Raw genomic sequence first — 18,988 nt, forward strand, 5'->3', positions numbered from 1 at the left:
TTTCTTTTGTTTTGCTTTGTTTTTCAATGTCTAGATTTCAGGGAGAGCCATATTTCTCTTCCTTCCAGGATATTTTTTATTGATAGCAAATTACTGAGTCAGTTACTTGATAGGGATGATTATCCTATGCACTTTGCATGAATCATTACCTATGATAGAACTACTGATTCTATGATCTGTGAGTACCAATCTTCATTTCTCAGGTACTAAACCTGTAATTCAAAGCTACCTTGGCAACACAAGCTCTGTGAATCAGCCTCACTCCACGTATAGGTTCTTCTGCTTATACTCTCCCTTCAAGGTTCAAGGGACTTGCCTTGCCTTGAACCATATTGCTACCAAAATAAAATAAGTTATGGAATAGAAAAGTGTTAGCAAGTACTTAATTTATGTTTTCTGCTTGAAAAAAGAAAAGGTTATTATTATTTACTGACTTAAAACTAAGCAAACAAGAATAATATAAAACTTCCAAGCACAATAAATAGTACTTGATCAAAAATTTATAATTTGGGCTTCAGACAGTACAGAACACAAATCACTTGCCTCTCTTTGAACTCCATCCTGATTCCAATTATTGGTCCACATATGTTTCCTTGAGAATTATCAGAGCTTTCTTCTGAGAACTGTCTGGTGTGATCCCACCTGAACGTCCCCCAAAATAAGTTTTCTAATTTTACAATAAACTCAAAAAGAAATAACATTATGCAGGTGAGATGGGGGCAAGAAATGGAGAATGGACAGAGGGAAATAAAAGTAGGATGAAACTAGATACAAATAAGTGTGGGAGGGGTGAGACCATCATAGCATTTATGATCAACAAGGACCATCTTTGTACTTAATGCTATTCAGCAAGGCAGAGGCCTGCTTTCAGACATAATATAATATTGGTCAGGTCTAAGTTGATCCATAGATTGACTTTTGTTGCTGTTGTTTTTGGGTCATACCCAGCTGTACTCAGGGATTACTCCTGGCTCTGTGCTCAGGGATTAGGGTGACTCCTTATGGTGCTGGGGGACCATATGGGGTACTAGGGATTGAACATAGGTTGGTAATGTACAAGGCAGACACCCTATCTGCTGTGCCCTTAGACAGACTTTTTTTTCTGGTAGAAGGGCTATTGGTCTAGAACTAGATCTGCAAATGCACTGACCACTGTGAGGTCTCTTGAATTTCTGCCTAGATGAGGGAAATCCTGGTTGTGTTTACTTGGTGCAATACTACTGATGAAGATTAATCTTTAGAGTTTCATGTCAGGGTGATGGTTACCATGGGAAAGTATAGAAAAGAGAGTTTTCTAAAAGGTGAAATGATGGTAATGGGAACTACTAGACCTCTAACCAGAAACTCTTGAGGATCTGTAAGCCCTCTTGACATGATGTAGAAATTTCAGGGTTGGTATTCTAACATGGTTGAGGTTCTCCTTCCGGTGTGGGTTTGTAGAAATAATGTGAAAAAACTCATACATTGCAACTCATCCATTGGAGTGCTTACATGTATGAGTTTTATCACATTATTTCTACAAATATGGTGGAAATAAAAAAAATAATGCTTTTCCTCTAGCCAGAAAGTCTGATGATTACTAATTATATGTCACTGAAGCTAAAACCGATGGCTGAATTTATTTAATATATTGTGCTTGATTTAGAAAAGACTGAAGAGAGGGCTGAAGAGGTATTAAAGAGATATTATAGCCAATAGGGCATGTGCATTGCCCAGCACCACATATGGTTTGCCAAACCCCATCAGAAATAATACTGATCACAGAGCCAGAGTAAGGGCTAGGCACAGCCAGTGTGGCCCAAAACCAAATTAATTGATTAATTAATAAAATAAAGAACAGTGAAGGCATCTGAGTTGAGGAGTGCTGTTGATAAGCAATATATAAATTTTTTCTCATTGGACTTCTTAACACAAATTCTATAGGCCAGGAGAGAATATGACATTCAAATATCCTAAAGATAAAAACTGCTAATCAAGAACAACATATCCTGTGAGACTCTTTTAGGTAAGAGGTAAGAATAAGGCCTTCATAGACAAAAGCTGAAGGAATTTACCAAAACTGGACATCCCTTATAAGAAAGATTAGAGGGAGTACTCCTACATAAACTTAAAAAAATAGAAGTCCTATGAAAATTGAGCAGATTAGTAAATAGAACCAGAGCATGAAACCATAATAGCAATAGTAAGCTCTCAAATGTGTTAGTATCACTCTTAATGCTAGAAGAAAGAATTTACTGACCAAAAGAAAAAGAGCGGCCAGCTGGACTAAAATGCAGAACCCAATCATATGCCATCTCTAAGAAATTCACTTAAGCTATTAACACACACTTATGGGGATGGAAACTGGCACACCAAGCTAATGAAAAGCCTAAAAAGACAAACAGCTACATTAATATCAGATGAAAGAGACTTTCAGCCAAAAGAGATAGAGAAAGTCAGAGGTGGATATAAAAAAAATAATTAATTCTGATCCTTCTCAGCCATGCCCATGGGGGCTCAAGGATAAGGCTCAGTAGTAGAAAACCATCTTGCATGTAAGAGATCAGGAGTTCTTTTTGAGCTCCATCTCCATAGCTCAGTGTGATCCCAGCACTGCCCAGAGCCACACCAAGAGGACCACCCCCACGCTCCACACACACAAACAAGTCTATAAGCATGGTACCAGAAGACACCAAGTATTAACTTTAAAGAAAATCATTTTCACTAATTCATTCTTGCATAAACATTTAACACAAACATTAAACATTCCTTTACTTCAGTTAGATATTTATTTTCAAAATATTTTTGACAGTTTAATACCAAATACATTCTAGAAGATTACTTGGAATACATCAAAAGTGGGAAAGATTTTTTTTTAATCAACTATTTTTTTTCTGCTGGGTAAGAACTCTTTTATTTTGGTTTTGGGACTACATGAGGCTGTGTTCTGGGTTCACTCCTGGGCTGGAGTGATAGCGCAGTGGGTAGGGCATTCGCCTTGCATGTGGCCAACCCAGGTTCGATTCTTCTGCCCCTCTTGGGGAGAGTTCAGCAAGTTACCGAGAGTATCTCACCCACACAGCAGAGCCTGGCAAGCTACCCGTGGCATATTCGATATGCCAAAAACAGTAACAACAAGTCTCACACCTTTCTTTCCATATTTGGAATCCTGCATTCCAACCAAATGCAGGTCCTGTCAATCCTTGCAATACATTCTTAAAGTCGAGGTGCATTAGCTCATTCTGTCCTAGGTCAGGCCTCAGCACATTCCAAGGCAAATGTTCATTAATTCTCTAGGTCCCCAACATTTCCTCATTTGTAGCTTCTCCATAAGCAAAACAGATTTTGTGCATTTTGACCATCTTATTCATGCCCTATCTCACTGAATTAGAATCACCTATTAAAAAAACAGCCATGATTTACAAAGAAGAAAATGACTTATACTGCCTTGGTGAAAACAAAGGTATTTTAGCAGAATTTAGAACAAGCAGGACAGCCTTTTGGAATCCTGCACTGAGAAGGATCTAGAAGTTGTAGGGGAAAGCATCATAGGCAAGAAATGAATCTCATGGGCCTGCCATTGGTCACTTAAGGAAATAAAAAAGAAAAGAAAAAGAAATGTGAGGCAACCATATTTTGACATAAACACTTTCTTTCTGAAAACAAATGGTTTTGTATGCCTCTGTAAGTTAAAGAGAAGGAAGAATCAACCACTATTAATGTACACTGGGGGTAGAAGCATTCTACAGTGGATAGGGCATTTGCCTGGCATGCAGCTGAGCTGGATTTGATCTCCTGAGTGCTGCCAGGAGTGATTCCTGAGCATTGCTGGATGTGGCCCCCAAACAAAAACAAACAAGCAAAAAACCGAACTAACCAAACAAATAAAAAGCCAAACCAAACCAAAGCCATATATTCTGTGTGTTCAGTGCTGACAGATATTTTCTGTTTCTGTATGAAATGAACCAGAGGCCACCTCTTTCTACCACTGCTTAGCTGGCTCTGCGTTAGAAGCATCCCTCTGAACAGCGACTTCACGCAGGAAGTCTTGACTGAGGAAATCTGTTCCTCTTTCCTCCTGGACCCATGACTTTTAGGCCCTGGTTTTTCTCTTGTGAATAAAACTGTCTCTCACAACCATTCCTTATTTTGCTTAGTTTGGTATCCTGTTATAGGTTATATATACAATATGTTTAGTTTTTGTATGGTTTTATAAAAGTATGTCCAAAAAACAAAGGGGAACATGAAGCTTACTCTCCCCCACTTCAGGAAACACTGGTGGTTCTTATTTCCAAAGAATCAAACCAAACTACTGAGCAAGATGCGGCTCTCTGACTTCAGTAATCAAAATAGCAGGTGAAAAGAGCTATTCTGGGTTTCTGAGGGCCTGGAACTCATGATTCGTATAGACCAATCATTGACAATACTCTCATTTAATTCTAATGATAAGCCTCAGAGGGGAGTGCTATTATCTCTGCTCTATAGGTACTGAGAGAGAGGTCAAAAGAGGCCAAGTGCCCTGTTCCAAACACTGATTTAGAAATTAGTTTTGGAAATGGACCCAAGTACACGTGGCTGTGTACTCTTTGCAACTAGTTCTACACTTGCCTGGTTCTCTCCCACATTGCTGGCCCTTGAGGCAGATGCCTATATGTCCATGTTTTTTTTTTTCTTGCCTCATTTGTTGGCACAAGGCATTCTCTCCTTCTCGCTCACAAACACCTGAAATTACCCAGGCAGATGGTTCACTCTCTTGTCTCTCTGAATGCTTACTCGCCTGACTTACCCGTGATGCTGTGTGATCATTAGCTTCCCTCCCTCGTCCCCAAAGACTCATCAATCCTCAAGAGGCAAAACTCTCCTAATCACCAATGAATCCACAGAGCCTGAAGAAACAGAGGTGCACAGACCTTGTCTCTGTATTCAATGCCTCTATAGAAAAATAATGAGAGTACTTGCTAATATTTCTTGAGCATTTTCTGCATGCTGGGTCTTACTCTATATACTTGATATACAGAATTCATTACATTCTCATCAAACTCCTTGACATAGTTTATCTTTTTAATCCTTATTACCTTTTTTCTCAGGAAAATTAAACTGATAGGCTATAAAGAACTTTTGCTCAATACCAAATTCCATTTAGTAACTAAAGGTGGCCTAACATATCAACTTTAATAATGAGTGTTAATTTTCATGTTTTTTTCTATAATTACGGTTAAAGCATTCAGATCCAGTGTGTTTTTAAATAAAAATTTATTATTTGCTTTTAAAATTTGTCTCTGAGATAAATGGTGAAAACTGCTGAAGGTTGTTTAAACATTTTTACACAAAGGTACTTAGCAAACATATTTAAAGGATGAAAAAGGAAAAAATAGATATAAAATTTTAAAATGTGGATATTGCCAGAGAGATAGTACTGGGGCTAAATGCAGCTGACCTGGGTTCAATCCCCAGCACTTTATCATCCCTCAAGCACAAAGTTGGGAGGAGACCTCACATATTCAACTGGAGAGACAGCACAGAGCATACAGCACTTGCCTGGTATGTAGCTGATCTCAATTTAATCCCTGGTACTACATACACATATGGTTCTCTGAGCACCTCCAGAAGCTACTTTCTGGGACAGAGACATGAGTAGCCTCTGCAGACCAATGACAGTGACCTCCAAATCCAAAACTAAATAATAACAAATGTCATTCCTTTTCTGCAGAGTGGCTAAAAAAGACCACATCATTATAATCTTCTATTAATGAAACAGGCTATAATTAGACAAAAAGATTTTCATAGAGATAACAATTAAATGAGGTAATAATAGCGATAGCACAGCAGTAGGGCGTTCGCCTTTCACGCGGCTGACCCGAGTTCGATTCTTCCGCCCCTCTAGGAGAGCCCGGCAAGCTACCGAGAGTATCCTGCCCACATGGCAGAGCCTGGCAAGCTACTCCTGGTGTATTCGATATGCCAAAAACAGTAACAATTAGTCTCACAATGAGAGACATTACTGGCGCCCGCTCGAACAAATCGATGAGCAATGGGATGACAGTGACAGTGAATAATACATTAATTGATTCAAAATATTCTTAAGTAACATATTGCCATCAATCCATGCTTATGCTTATCTTCAACTTGGCATTACTGAAGTCCTACCTTGCTCCAGATTTTGCCTTTATCTCTAACAGCGAGAAAAGTATTTCCAGTTGTACATTAGGCATTGAAGCCAACAAAAGTATTATGAACTACGTACCTAAATATCTTCTCCATATTAAAAATCAGCCAGGAAAGTTCTTCATTCCCATTATAGTTAAAAGCATCACCACCTACCCAGTTACCAAATTCCCTTGAATTTCTTACTTTCAGCACCATAAATTGATGAGCAGCTGCATGAGCATTATAGAGTCTCTGCAATCCACTGTCTTCTATTTTACTCCTATAGTAGAAGTAATTAGATTCTCGTTGAAGAGCAGCAATAATAGTGCCCTTTAAATCTCAGTATGTATGACATGAGAAGACTCGAGAAGACTCAGAGCAAAGTAGTGCAGGAATTTAGAGACTCTTCCAATAATCTTCTAATTTGTGAACTAGAAACAATAGCAGTATAGCAGTGGTTGGAGTTTATGGAAGCTTCTCTATGTCAGACATGCTATGTACACTACCAAATGCATGTATTATGCTCATCTCAGATGAGGAAACCCACGTTGTGGAGAAGTTTTGTACTTTGGCCTTCCACTCCACAATGTAGTAGTTCAAAATCTATACTTGGAAACACTATCCACCCCCTGCCTCCACTTCAGTCCCTCCCCCAGCCTGTAAAGACATTTCACTTATTACCAAAAAAGATTTAGCCAGAGAAATCTTACTTCCATCTGCCAAAGCAGTGGACATTTAGAGGCAGGGCCTCAAGGTGGAGAGCATGTGCTATAGTCCTCTTCATGTTACACCGTCATTCCCGAGTCTAGTTCCAGAGACTTTGCTTCATCTTTGGAGAGTTAGGTTGGACCACTATGGACAAGCCAAAGCTGCTGAGGGTTTCACTCCCCTACTGCATTTCACATGCATGCCTGGACCTTCCCTATATTTTGGCATGAGAAGACTGTCCCTTGGAAGCTTCTTTAACATTCCTCCTAGCTCACAATTGACTTCAATTACTCAGTTCCCTCTCGTTCACCCAAGGTCTCCCTCTCTCTTAGAGTCTTGTGTCCTTGAGTTTCTTCTCTTTTTGCTGCTTTCTTTGGCATCTTGCTCCTAAAGCAGTCTTATTTTATCCATCAACTTCCTTCCCTCCTTTTGTAGATTTTCCCCAAGGCTATAAATAGACTAAGCTTTTTACAATCACACACAAATTTTCTCTCCCTCTCTCTACTTTCCTTTTGTCTGTCCCAGAGGGAAAATTCTTCATTTACTTTCCAGTGGGCCTTTTATTTCTACACCTTTAAAATATACTTCTTATTGGGGGATGAAGAGATAGTACAGGGGGTAAGCCACTTGCGTTGCATGTGGCCAACCAGGTTTTATCTCTGGCACTGCCTGTGGTTTCCTAAGAACTACCAGGAGTGATCCCTGAGAGCATAGCTGGGAGTAAGCCTTGATCACATACAACTGAGACCCCCAACCCCCAATCCCTGGTGGAAGGCAAAAATGTATATTTAATCTATTCTTAATATGTTGATATAGCTTTTCCTCTGTACTAGAATTAAATGCTTCCTCAAGTCAGCAATTCATAAAATAAAATCTGGCAAGCCATCTATTGAGCCCCAATTTCTTCTTTGTGTTCCATGTAAATAGTTGATAATCATATATACCTCAGAGGGTGGTTGTGCAGATGAGCAATTTATGCAGTCAGTGGGTTCTAAATACTTGAGTAAGATAATTCTTAATGCCTATAAAATGCATTTTTCCAAAATATTATCAAAATTCCATCATAGTCAAAATCTAATTCAAGTACCATTTCTCTAAGTTGTCTTCTCTGATCTTTTATAAAATTTTCCTTCCTAAACTAATTATCAGGATGTTCTTAAAATTTCTCTCATAATACTTCAGAGTTTCTACATTTACATTGTTTAAAAGCTACTTCTGTGCATAAATTTTGAAGAAAAAGACAATTCACTGATTACATCTCTTTTATATAATTTTATTATTTTAACCTTCAATTATAGAAACTTGTATTCCCTTTGTTTTTCTTTCTTCAAATAGAAAACAATTTTAATAGAAATCTGGCTCATTCTTAGTATCTCTTCTCTCACCATAAATATAGAGTAGGTATTTGACACATACAATAAAGACAATAAGAAAATGAGCAATATGAAAAGTCAACATTATTTTTAATAGTCAATTAAAATTACAATAGCTTTATTTAGTCTGATATTTCCTTAAATTGTACTATACCTAAGCATATTTCTAATTCTCTACTTCCCCTATCTGAACTTTCTTTTACTGCCAGAGAAAAGAAAAATATATGACTGGCTAACTTATATTAACACACCAACAATTGAAATAATAATCCGAAGAAGTCTGGAAGAGAGGAGAGTTAGAAAAATTGTCAGAGTGTGGTCAAGACCATTGGTGATAAAATGTGACTAACAAGTATTATCATTTAGTTGACAAATAGGAACTCATCTGTCTTGTGCTGTGTTTTTTGAGCATATATAGTTTGATAACAGTTTTATGTAATTTGTCACCTGCCATTATACATACCAGATAAAATTCTGATTTTATTTTTTCCCAAAGAACTAAGATCGATTAATCATATAACCTTTTAGAAAATGGCATTCCTCAATATCAGTCAAGAAGGGGCCATTCTTTTCTGGTAGCCAGATAAAAATCGACCACATTCTGAGAGCCCTAAATAGAGTACAGATTTCTTGAAAATGATTTGTTTTTGGTAGGAAATCAAAATATTTATGTTCACATCAATACTTTTTCTAATTTCCACTGAATTCAAATAAACTTTTTGGTGGATGGCCCCAAACTAACAAAGGGCCATAGGGAAGGAGATTTTCAAACTAGATTATTTATGGCTTTGATTGTTATTTGCTTCTATTTATAGAACAAGGCTGATGGAATTCCTCTCTGTTGCCAATAAATCTAAAAATTGATTTAGTATACTTTGTGCTCTTCAGAAGAAAAAGTTTTAAACTTAAGAATAATATTAAATATAACATAAATCAATTACACTTAATAATATTAAGTTACACTAAATAATGTTAAATATAACATAAATCAATTACACTTGTCTAATAAAGTTAAATAAATGGCAGAAGGAAAGTCAGGTATATAATTAGTTTTCATATTACATATCACAAAAAGCCATATTTCTAGTTAAATCAGTGCCAAAGGTCACATGAATTATTGTCATAATTTTTTTTCCTGAAAGATAACAATTTTCAATAAACAAGTAAGAGTTTTTCTGGCATAGGAGACACTATCTTTCCCCACATTATAGTCATTCTCTTGATTGCAGAGATAGCTCACATACAATTAAATTAGTAGATTATATTCAGGGAGAAAAGTCTATACTGGCATACATGAGTCACATAATTTTTGGTTGTGTCTGACTCCTTTTGCTGAGACAGTCTGATGACTAGAGAATGTTGTTCTGATAGTAGTTTGCACAAAAAGCATACCTAGGGGCCTGGAGTGATAGCACGGCACCTAGGGCACCTCTTGCTTGGCACATGGCTGACCTAGGTTTGAGCCCCGGAATCCTTCAAGCCTTCCAGGAGTGATTCCAGGGTGCAGAACTAGGAGAAATGGCTGGTATGGCCCCAAAACTCAGCCCAAACCCAAACAAAAAACTCAAAAAAGTATATTTATAAAAAATCCGTAGCAAAACAATATTGATGGATGCACGATTGAATTAACCTTTGCATGATAATGTTAAATGGAAACACATGCAGTTTATATTATTTTGATCCTAACTCTTTGGGGTGAATTTTAGTTGTTGACATTTGATACAACAACTTATTCAGGCCATTCCTCATTTGTCCTTGTTCATACCTAGGAGAAGGTGATGGGGTAAAAACAGAAATGAAAGACTCTGACTGCATGGAGTTTGCTTTGGTCTGAAATGACTAACAAAATCTAAACGTTATCAAAAGGAACATTGAGTGAATTAAGATACTGGAATTATCTTTATATGTATAAAGAGAATATTTAATAAGAACAAGCAATTAAATGTATTGTTTATCCCTATTTAAAGATAATTTAAAATCACATAACATAATTCTGGAAAATTCCATTTAAAATATTCTTAAAGTTCTTCTAATACTTTTAAGTCACAGATACTTCATCAAAAGTTAATAGGTAAACTTTTGGTCGTTAACTTAATGAAGTATTTGCTCACTGACTTTTAAATCATGCACACTTGAAACATATTACTCCAAATCAAAGAAATATATATATGTATATATATATATATCATAGCATCAATTGTCTTGCTGTCTATATAAAAAAGCACCTTGTTAAACCATGCAAAGGACATGAAGGAAAAAGAAAAGCAATATAGAATTGAGTGCCTGATGGAATTGGGTGTGCCTCAGGAGCACTGTTGTGGGAGTATTCAATAAATCTTAGCTCCCTGTGGGAGGAGCAAGGACCCAATGTTATCTAACAGTAAACAATAATAATTTATTATTATTTACATTATATTGTTCATAACACATTTTGCTCTAAATGAAATGAAATAACCTCCTGTAATTTATCAAAAGCTAATCATAAGAGGGTTTTATTGTTTTCCTGAGTTTAAACAGAAGCAGAAACTTTGACCTGTTAAAGTCTTCTATATCTTACTGTTCTTAGCTTGAAAAGATCTCTTAGATTGATACCTTTATCTGTCTTAAAGTCTTAAATATAGCCTTGAGTTCTTTGTTAACTATAGCCTTAAAGTAAAAAATTTCTTTCATCCATAAAAAGGGAGAAAACTTAACTCTTTAGAGTTGCTCCTATTGCTAGATTAGTTGTGATAATAAGCAGAGGTCTTAAGAATGTTAAGAATAGCCATCAGTATTTTTGCTATCTGAAATATTCACTATGTGATTAGTGAGTTTCATTTAAACTTTACATTTCTGGTTATATTCTTGCTTTATATAATTGTCAAAATACAGTGGTTCTCACCAGGAAATTGTGTATTTCCATTTTTAAAAATAATAGTATTTTTCTAAAAAAATGTTTACTCTTTCCCTAGGTTGTTTGATTTTTTTAAAAATAGGAAAATTTATAAATGATCATGTCTCCCCCTCTGAATTCAAGCAGTGTTTTCTCAAACCAATATGTTAGCTAGTTTATCACTAGTTTAGTATAGAGAACTCTGCTAAGTGGTTCCAGTGTTGTAGCTATTTTAAAGAAAATTGAGGTTTTTCCTCAGGTGCTTTTTGTTCTACCCAAACAACCTGTATCTCTTCCAGTCCTTGGGTCACTGCTGCTGAAGCTTTCCTGACTTCCCTTTTCCTAATCAGGTTTATATCTATGTTCCAGGTATATCAACGATGGGCTGGAGCGAGAACACAGGTCACAGCAGGTAGGGCGTTTGCCTTGTATGCGGCTGACCCGGTTTGATTCCTCTGTCCCTCTCAGAGAGCCTGGCAAGCTACCAAGAGTATTCCGCCAGCATGGCAAAGCCTGGCAAGCTACCTGTGGCATATTCGATATGCCAAAAACAGTAACAAGTCTCACAATGGAGACGTTACTGGTGCCCACTCGACCAAATTGATAAGCAACGGGATGACAGTGCTACAGTGCATATCAATGACATGGTCTAATCACACAGTTCTGGGACAGCTAAGTGATTGAAATGTTTTTTTATCTGAAACCAGTAATGCTATGCTATGTAAATGTTCCAAACTAGATATTGAGAGAGCAATTTATTTTAAGTTACTTATCCCCACAGGATATCACACTTATACTGCAATTATTAAGTGTACTTGTTTCTGAAAGTGCCCAAACTGACAGATGACACAGCATGAGAACGAGTCAAAGTTGTTATCTAATCTCTTCTCCTTTGTTAACTTTGGCCCAGAAAATGGAAATCAGGAGCTGTGAAAGCATCTTGATAATACACAAAATAGCCCACTTCACACTTTGGTGGTGGAGGGTGTAGTAAACTTGTATATATACTTTAACACTTTGACATGAATCAGCCATTTTGGCCTCTATGTGTCCTGTTAATATCAACCTAAGCATGTTGAGAAGGCTTCCTATGCTTTGGTTAAAACCAAAAAACATTTAAGCGAATCACATCACTTGCTTAAAGGTAGGCCATTTTGGTTTTGTTTAGTTAAAACAAACAAACAAACAAACAAACAACTTTTGTTATAGTTTTAAAGATTTCTTTTAAGTAATCTTAAGACCATGTTGATTTAGTAGAACGAGGTTCCCAGACTTATGTGGCCTACTGCCCTTCTTGTAAAAGAAAATTATACACTGTCTCCCTGGAAATATATTTTTTAATGCCAATGAACAGAAAGTGTCACCCTACCCCAAATTTCAAAGGAGTCTACTCTTGTCCCCTGACTGGTCCCAGGCTCTCCCCCACCCTTGGGTGAGGTGGTACTGCCCACTTTGGGAAACATTAGGTTTTGGTTTGAAGGCCACAATAGTAATTAAGAGTTGACCCTTATTTTATTATAAAATTTAGTGCTGTAGAAATAATGTGAAAATGGTGCTTTTGAATAATTTGCTTTCTGGTTTCAAACTTTTTCTATTTTAAGATTTCTGGTTTTTGATACATTATGTATAGAAACTCATGTGATTTTAATTATAACTTTTGATCTCAACATGAATATCTTGAAGCAATGTTATTTTATCAGGGCATTAAGAAACTTTTTATATAAAAGAATACAAATTTATCATTATTTAAATAGTAATGTTTAAAGTCTATTACTATAGAAAATAGGTGAGATGTCTTTAACCAAACATGTCTGTGTCAGGTGCAATGCTAAAGGAATATTTTCATTCTTATCTAAGAACTCAAATTGTAGGAAAGTATAGTATAACTAGTGATTACAACAATACTTCAGACGATGTTTTGTTTTTTTTCCTTAATTAAAAGAAATCCTCTGGTTGTAAATTTTATTTAAAGTATTTGTTCTTTTCATTCATGACTTTCTTCTGCCTTCAGTATAGAAAAACTATTCCATAAGAATCTTGGTTATAATAATAAGTTATTAATTATTATCAATTTAAACACTATTTTAAATGTGTCTGACTTCAGAATGAATGTCTACAAGAAGACTTACTATACTTGTTTGCCCTTGAAAATGTTATGAGTTACAAATTTAAAAAGCAGCATCTTTTAGATCCTGAGCTTTTTAAACCATTTTTAACATTGATATGCTGTAAAAATTTTCCTCAGCAAAATTGGGTATGTCATAAGGTGTATAAAAATAATCTTGATATCTTTAAATCAACAAAGTTAAAAATTCATTGCAGTTTTAAAATATTTTGGTTTATTTTTGTTTTAAAGAAAAGGCAGTATAAGCAAAAGATAACAGAAAAAGATCAAAATTTTTTGTAATAACTTATTTGAAAATAGTTAAGTCTAAGGTTATCAGTCTGATATCTGTGGTCAGCTTCTAGAAGCTATGAACAGTGACCAGTGCGTTATGACACAGTAGTCAGATCTAGTCAGAACTAAAAACATAAAATTCAGATGTAGCAAAGGAGACAGTGAAGAAGTGAGTAGTGAGATTTCCTAGCTGGGATTTGAAGGCAGGTTGATGTTAGTTCGGGAGAGAAAGAAAAAAAAAATATCTAACTATAGGGGATTGACTTTGCAAAAAATTTGGCACGGTGTGTTTGGGAAATTACAAAGTAGGTAATATTGTTAATAGGCACATTGGGAAGTGTTATAAAATAAGGTGCTAAATATAGACAGAAGTCAAGAGCAAAGTTTGGAAAGACAGGGCTTATATCTCTGCATCTTTTTTTTTTAAGTTGCTGAACAAATAATAATGTTGCGCAAAAAATGGACTTCGAATGCTGTTCTTTCATAACACATCTTAAAAGGTTATTCATGTGGGAACAAATGACACAGATATCGAGCTTGTGTTGGTCTTCCCACGGGTAAGGCTACCATCCCAAATGATGTCCCCACAAAAACTAGCGACCACAGCCAGCCAGCAGGTATTAGCTATCAGTATACCTTGTTCTTTTAAATGCCTCCAACCAAGGAAAACTTGGTTAATTCTTTGCAAGGTAAAGCTCTGACAGGATTAACCTGGCGATAGTCACTTTTCTGAGCTGATACTTTTACTTAGAGAGTTTTGACTCCAAACTAAGTCCGTTCATGCAGCTTTCTTTTGAGTGAATTATAAGTACAATGCCATAGCTTCCCTATTTTCTCCTATATAAAGTCTCGGGCACACAAGGAACTATATTTCCACGTGCTAGTATTACAAAATGCTTAGTTATGATTCTCGAGGCTGAGTGCTCAGTCTGCGTTACTATGTCTTGAATACTGGTGACATTTAAAACACAATTTATCCCCTCCCCAACTGGGTAATATTCTTATCTGAGAACATATTGCCATTGCTCTACTTGCTGGATCTGTGAAAGAGGCAATGCCTGATCATGAGTAGAAATTAAAAAATTCACATTATTGGGGCTGCAGAAACAGCACAGGGCTCATGGCTTGTCTTGCATGTACTTGGCCCTCATTTGATTCTGGGCACTGCTTATGTTCCCTGAGCACTCCCAGGAACGATCTTTGAGCAGAGTGCCAGGAGTAATACCACCAAGTGTATACTGCAAAACCAAAACCATAAAATTCTGTTATTAACTTAAAATTTTAAAAATGATTCCCACATTACCCATATTTTGAAGGGAAATATAGCAAACAATATGTTTCTTAAAAGTAGATCTCAGACACTGTTTTTTTATATATATATGTATATAGTTCAAGGTACATTAATTCACTGTAGTGGTGTCATAATGATTTTGATTCAAAGTTTTCAACATAATCATTTTTTAGTTAACTTTTCAGTGGCATTGTAAACAATCTCATTTTTCTGGAGGACCAACCACAGAAATGACTTAGGGACAGCTGAAATTTTGCTGCATAAAATGTCAGTTTTCTAGTTATTTCCTTACCACGGGTTTTTTTATTTTCTTGACCAATTTTAATGCACAGTAACAGTTTTTTTTCAGAGACTAAAAATTAAAACAAAACACAACAACTCAATAATCAATTCCTACCACAATTCCGAGTCCGACGTGCTCTTATCACACAGTAACTGACAGTGAACTGCTGCAATCTAAGTGCACATTTTTTTAGGGAATGTTCGGATATTTGGGGTTTCCCTCTCTCTGATAACTATCTGCCTGTGAGAAAAACTGGACAATAAAAGAAGTTTCGCCACCGCACACTACAGCTGTGCCTGAAGTCAATGCAGAGATTTCACTTCCTTTCTTTCCCTGGATTCCGAGCCAGGGGAGCACAATGGGGGTGTTGTACTCGGGGCTAAGGCGGCACGCAGGGGACGCAGGGCAGACGCGGGAGCTGCTTCCAGCACCTACATTATTTGCTTTATAATAACTTCCCTACACCAAATCAAACGGTGCACCAAGACTCGGAGTTCAGAATAAGCAAGTGCAAAATCCAGAGGCTCTTAGATCTAGGTGAAGCCCTGGGAGTCCTTCGTTTAAATGGACACAAGAGGTGTGTGGAGTGTGAAATACATTTTCTCTGAGGCTTGAAAGGAAACGCCTCACAATGCATTGTGGCTTTCCATGTCATTCTCTTAATCAGTTCTCAGAAGAATCCATTGTTTTTAAGGGAGAAAAGTGGTTGGTTATGGGAACTGTCCATCACGACAAACGCACATTTCTAAAGAGGTAAATATTTGTCTCAACCCCCAAAGTAGATTAGTCATAATTTTCCAAAGCCTTTCTAGAACCTAAACGCACGGAAACAATTGTGGTTGACACTGTGTGAATGCAGTGCATGGTTTCCTGGTAAATCCAGATGACACAATGACTACAAAGCTCTTCATTAAGTTCTGCTCTAAGTTGTTACACTATGCATTAAAAGAAAAAAGGAAAGAAAGAAAAGACAAGAACGCTTACCTCTGTCCGTCAGGAGGGAAACACCAAGCCCGCCTTCTCCGCTGGCCCCAGTGTGCGGGCAGATGCTCTCAGAGCCAACAATCTGTTAACAGGAAGCAGGTAAACCCGAGAGCGTCCGCCTGCGTTCCAGCCCAGTGCCCATCTGAGCACACACCTGCTTTTTCAGACCCGCCGCTCAGAGGCAACCGCCACGCTTGGGACCTGGCTTAGCAGACGATAACACCTTCTTTGGGGGTCACCACTGCTCAGGGTAAGCAGCTAGAGAGCTGCTGAGATAATATTGCAGGGAAGGCTTGCCGTCCCCAGACAAAACCTTTTCTGCTGCCTGATAGCAGATATGCAGCATTATCACTCTGCATTCCACTTTCTCAAATCAGCTCCCAGGAACAGCAGTCAACAGCTTGTCCACGCGGCAGCTTGCAGCCGCGCTGGACTGTAATCATCGTCTGCTAACATGCTCGTTACTTGTGTCTGCTCAGAAGAGATCTAAGAAAATTGCTCCTTGCAGGGCAAAGCTCCGCAGAATATGCCACAGTGTTTTCCATACGTAAAATGGCTGGTCCTCTCTGCGCTGCTGCAGCCAGCTCATTGGGTTCCACTGGCTTTTCGTAGTCATAGCAACAACCAACAGACAGACGTAGACAGCGAGCATGGCTGATCATGTGCAGCATGCTGCTCAGCTTGTTAATTTCTTTTCATCAAACTCATCATTTTTTTGAGGAGGGTAGCGTCTATTACCTTTCTAAATATTTCACGATAGTGCAAGTGCTCAGTCTTAAGCTTCTATGAGAAACTTTTGTCATCCTAGGCAGGACCATGAATGCAAATTAGTCAGGAAAACCCCTTTCAATACATACATTTGGGTCTATCCAGGTTAATGACATGCAAATCACTTGAGAGATATTAATTGGAACTCTTGTCGAGACGGGTTCCCACCTTTATGCCATACAACGGGCACACAGGGGATTGATTGGCAAATATGGGTAAGTTTTATTTTTTGTTTTTTAAAAGATAATCTTGTCATTTAATTGAAACAAAGCTTGGTGACTCATTGCATATGGTTACAGTAACAACCACATCAATAAAAGTATTTTAATAAACTATTACCTATGGATTTTATTTATTGAGTCATTTTAATATACATTTTTGCATGCACGATTTAAAATAGAATTTTAAAAGTTCCCATTGCTTTTTGATGCAGGAATTATTCTTTAACTCAGTTATTATTAATTTGTAATTAAAAATCATTAGCAATGTCATCCACATTAAAAGTCTTTTGCCCTAAACTTGATCTCTAAAGTAGGAATAGTTTAACTTCCTTAGTAAGAAAGATCACATCTCACCATTCCTTAATATTTCAGCTTTTTAGGGAATTTCATGAGATTCTTAACATCATTAATATTTAATCTTATTGCAAATTCCCAAGTCTTATTTTTAATACTGTATCAACAGTTATTTTGTATTCCAAGACCCATATATTTTTTTGTTTCTAGCAATTTCTGTGACATCTTGTCACATCGTGGCTTTGTAAACACAGAGCTTCAATTGTTAATAGTCCCTTGGCAGTGCTTTGGACAACTTGTGTTTCCCTATCCAGGTTAGCACATCTGACTCTAGTTATAATTCTCCAACTTTGGTACACCTAAGGATGCAGATTCGGAGAACATTTCCCTTTCTTCTCCAACCAGATTCCCATTTGATAGGTTTGAGTCAGCTCCAGGTAAGCATGTCTGCTGAAGAAAATGGGTGGTCTAGTGCCTTCTTGGGAGAGTTCTCACCTGTGTCTTACTTTAAGTCTTCACTCCTATTCTCAATCCAGCTAGCTTCCCTTGTCTTGGATTTGCCTGACTTTGCCCTAGTCTTCAACTTTAGCCTCTTACTCTGCTGTTACTCTTCACTTCCCCTGTTTCAGGACTCTTGAATTACATCCCATTTCATGCTTCCTTGCATTGAAAATGTACTTGCAACCTAAAATCTTCTCAGGTAGGTTCCCCACTAAGCCCCCAAGCAAACCTTTCCCCTTCATCCCAATCAGCCTCCTACTTTGTCTTTGAACACCTTGCTCAAATAGACCATCTCATTGATGGCAATCCCAGGCAGAATTTTCAGTGAACTCTCTCTGTGATTCCTCTAGATCTGTGATCTAGTCTTACTATTTATGACAACATTTTGGACTGCATAATAGAAATATATTATACCAACATATGATGAATGATTTTCTAAAGTAAATCCTGAGGTCATATAAACTCTCTCTCTCTCTCTCGCTCTCTCTCTCTCTCTCTCTCTCACACACACACACACACTCACACACAATGCTGTCGGCAAAGTAAATTTCTAAATTAGCATGACTTTTGTTTTAAAATTAGCAAATGTAGTGAAAGAATGACTGAGAAATGATAGATGAGCTACCTGAATGCAATGTGTGATCCTGGCTTGTAAAAAAAAATTGTAATAAAGCAGGAAAAAAATTTATAATGCATCTTGTTGAGACTATGGTGAATTTGAATATGATCTATATGTTGGGCTGTAGCAATAGCACAGCCGGTAGGGAATTTGCCTTGCACTCGACTGACCCGTGTTCGATTCCTCTGTCCCTCTCGGAGAGTCTGGCAAGCTACCGAGAGTATTCTGCCCGAATGGCAGAGCATGGCAAGCTACCCGTGGTGTATTCAATATGCCAAAAATAGTAACAATAAGTCTCACAATGAAACATTACTGGTGCTTGCTTGAGCAAATTGATGAGCAACGGGATGACTGTGACTATATGTTAGATAGTAGTATGGCTTGCACCTCAAATTATATTATTGTTGGAAATTCTTGTCCATAACACATATTGAAAAATATAGGAATAAATTACCATCTGTTATAGAACTTACCTTTAAATGGTTCAAACAACAACAAAAACAACAAAACAAAGCATTATAACATATTTGTATAACACATGTAGATATTA

At 37.1% G+C, this 18,988-nt stretch overlaps 1 protein-coding gene across 34 annotated transcripts in view; it reads right to left on the reverse strand.

Moving 5' to 3' along the window:
• Nucleotides 1–18,988, reverse strand: part of SORBS2 (sorbin and SH3 domain containing 2) — a 345,528-nt gene that overhangs the window by 197,414 nt on the left and 129,126 nt on the right. For 33 of the 34 annotated variants that reach the window (XM_055123792.1, XM_055123791.1, XM_055123789.1 and 30 more), the window contains exon 1: nt 16,036–16,581. The exons of the other annotated variant lie outside the window; for it this stretch is intronic. The gene's annotated coding sequence lies outside the window, so the exon portion shown is untranslated. Of the gene's footprint in view, nt 1–16,035; nt 16,582–18,988 lie in introns of those variants that run through there. 34 annotated transcript variants of the gene reach the window in all.

Source organism: Sorex araneus, chromosome 1 (genome assembly GCF_027595985.1).
Source record: "Sorex araneus isolate mSorAra2 chromosome 1, mSorAra2.pri, whole genome shotgun sequence".
NCBI classification, from domain to species: Eukaryota; Metazoa; Chordata; class Mammalia; order Eulipotyphla; family Soricidae; genus Sorex; species Sorex araneus.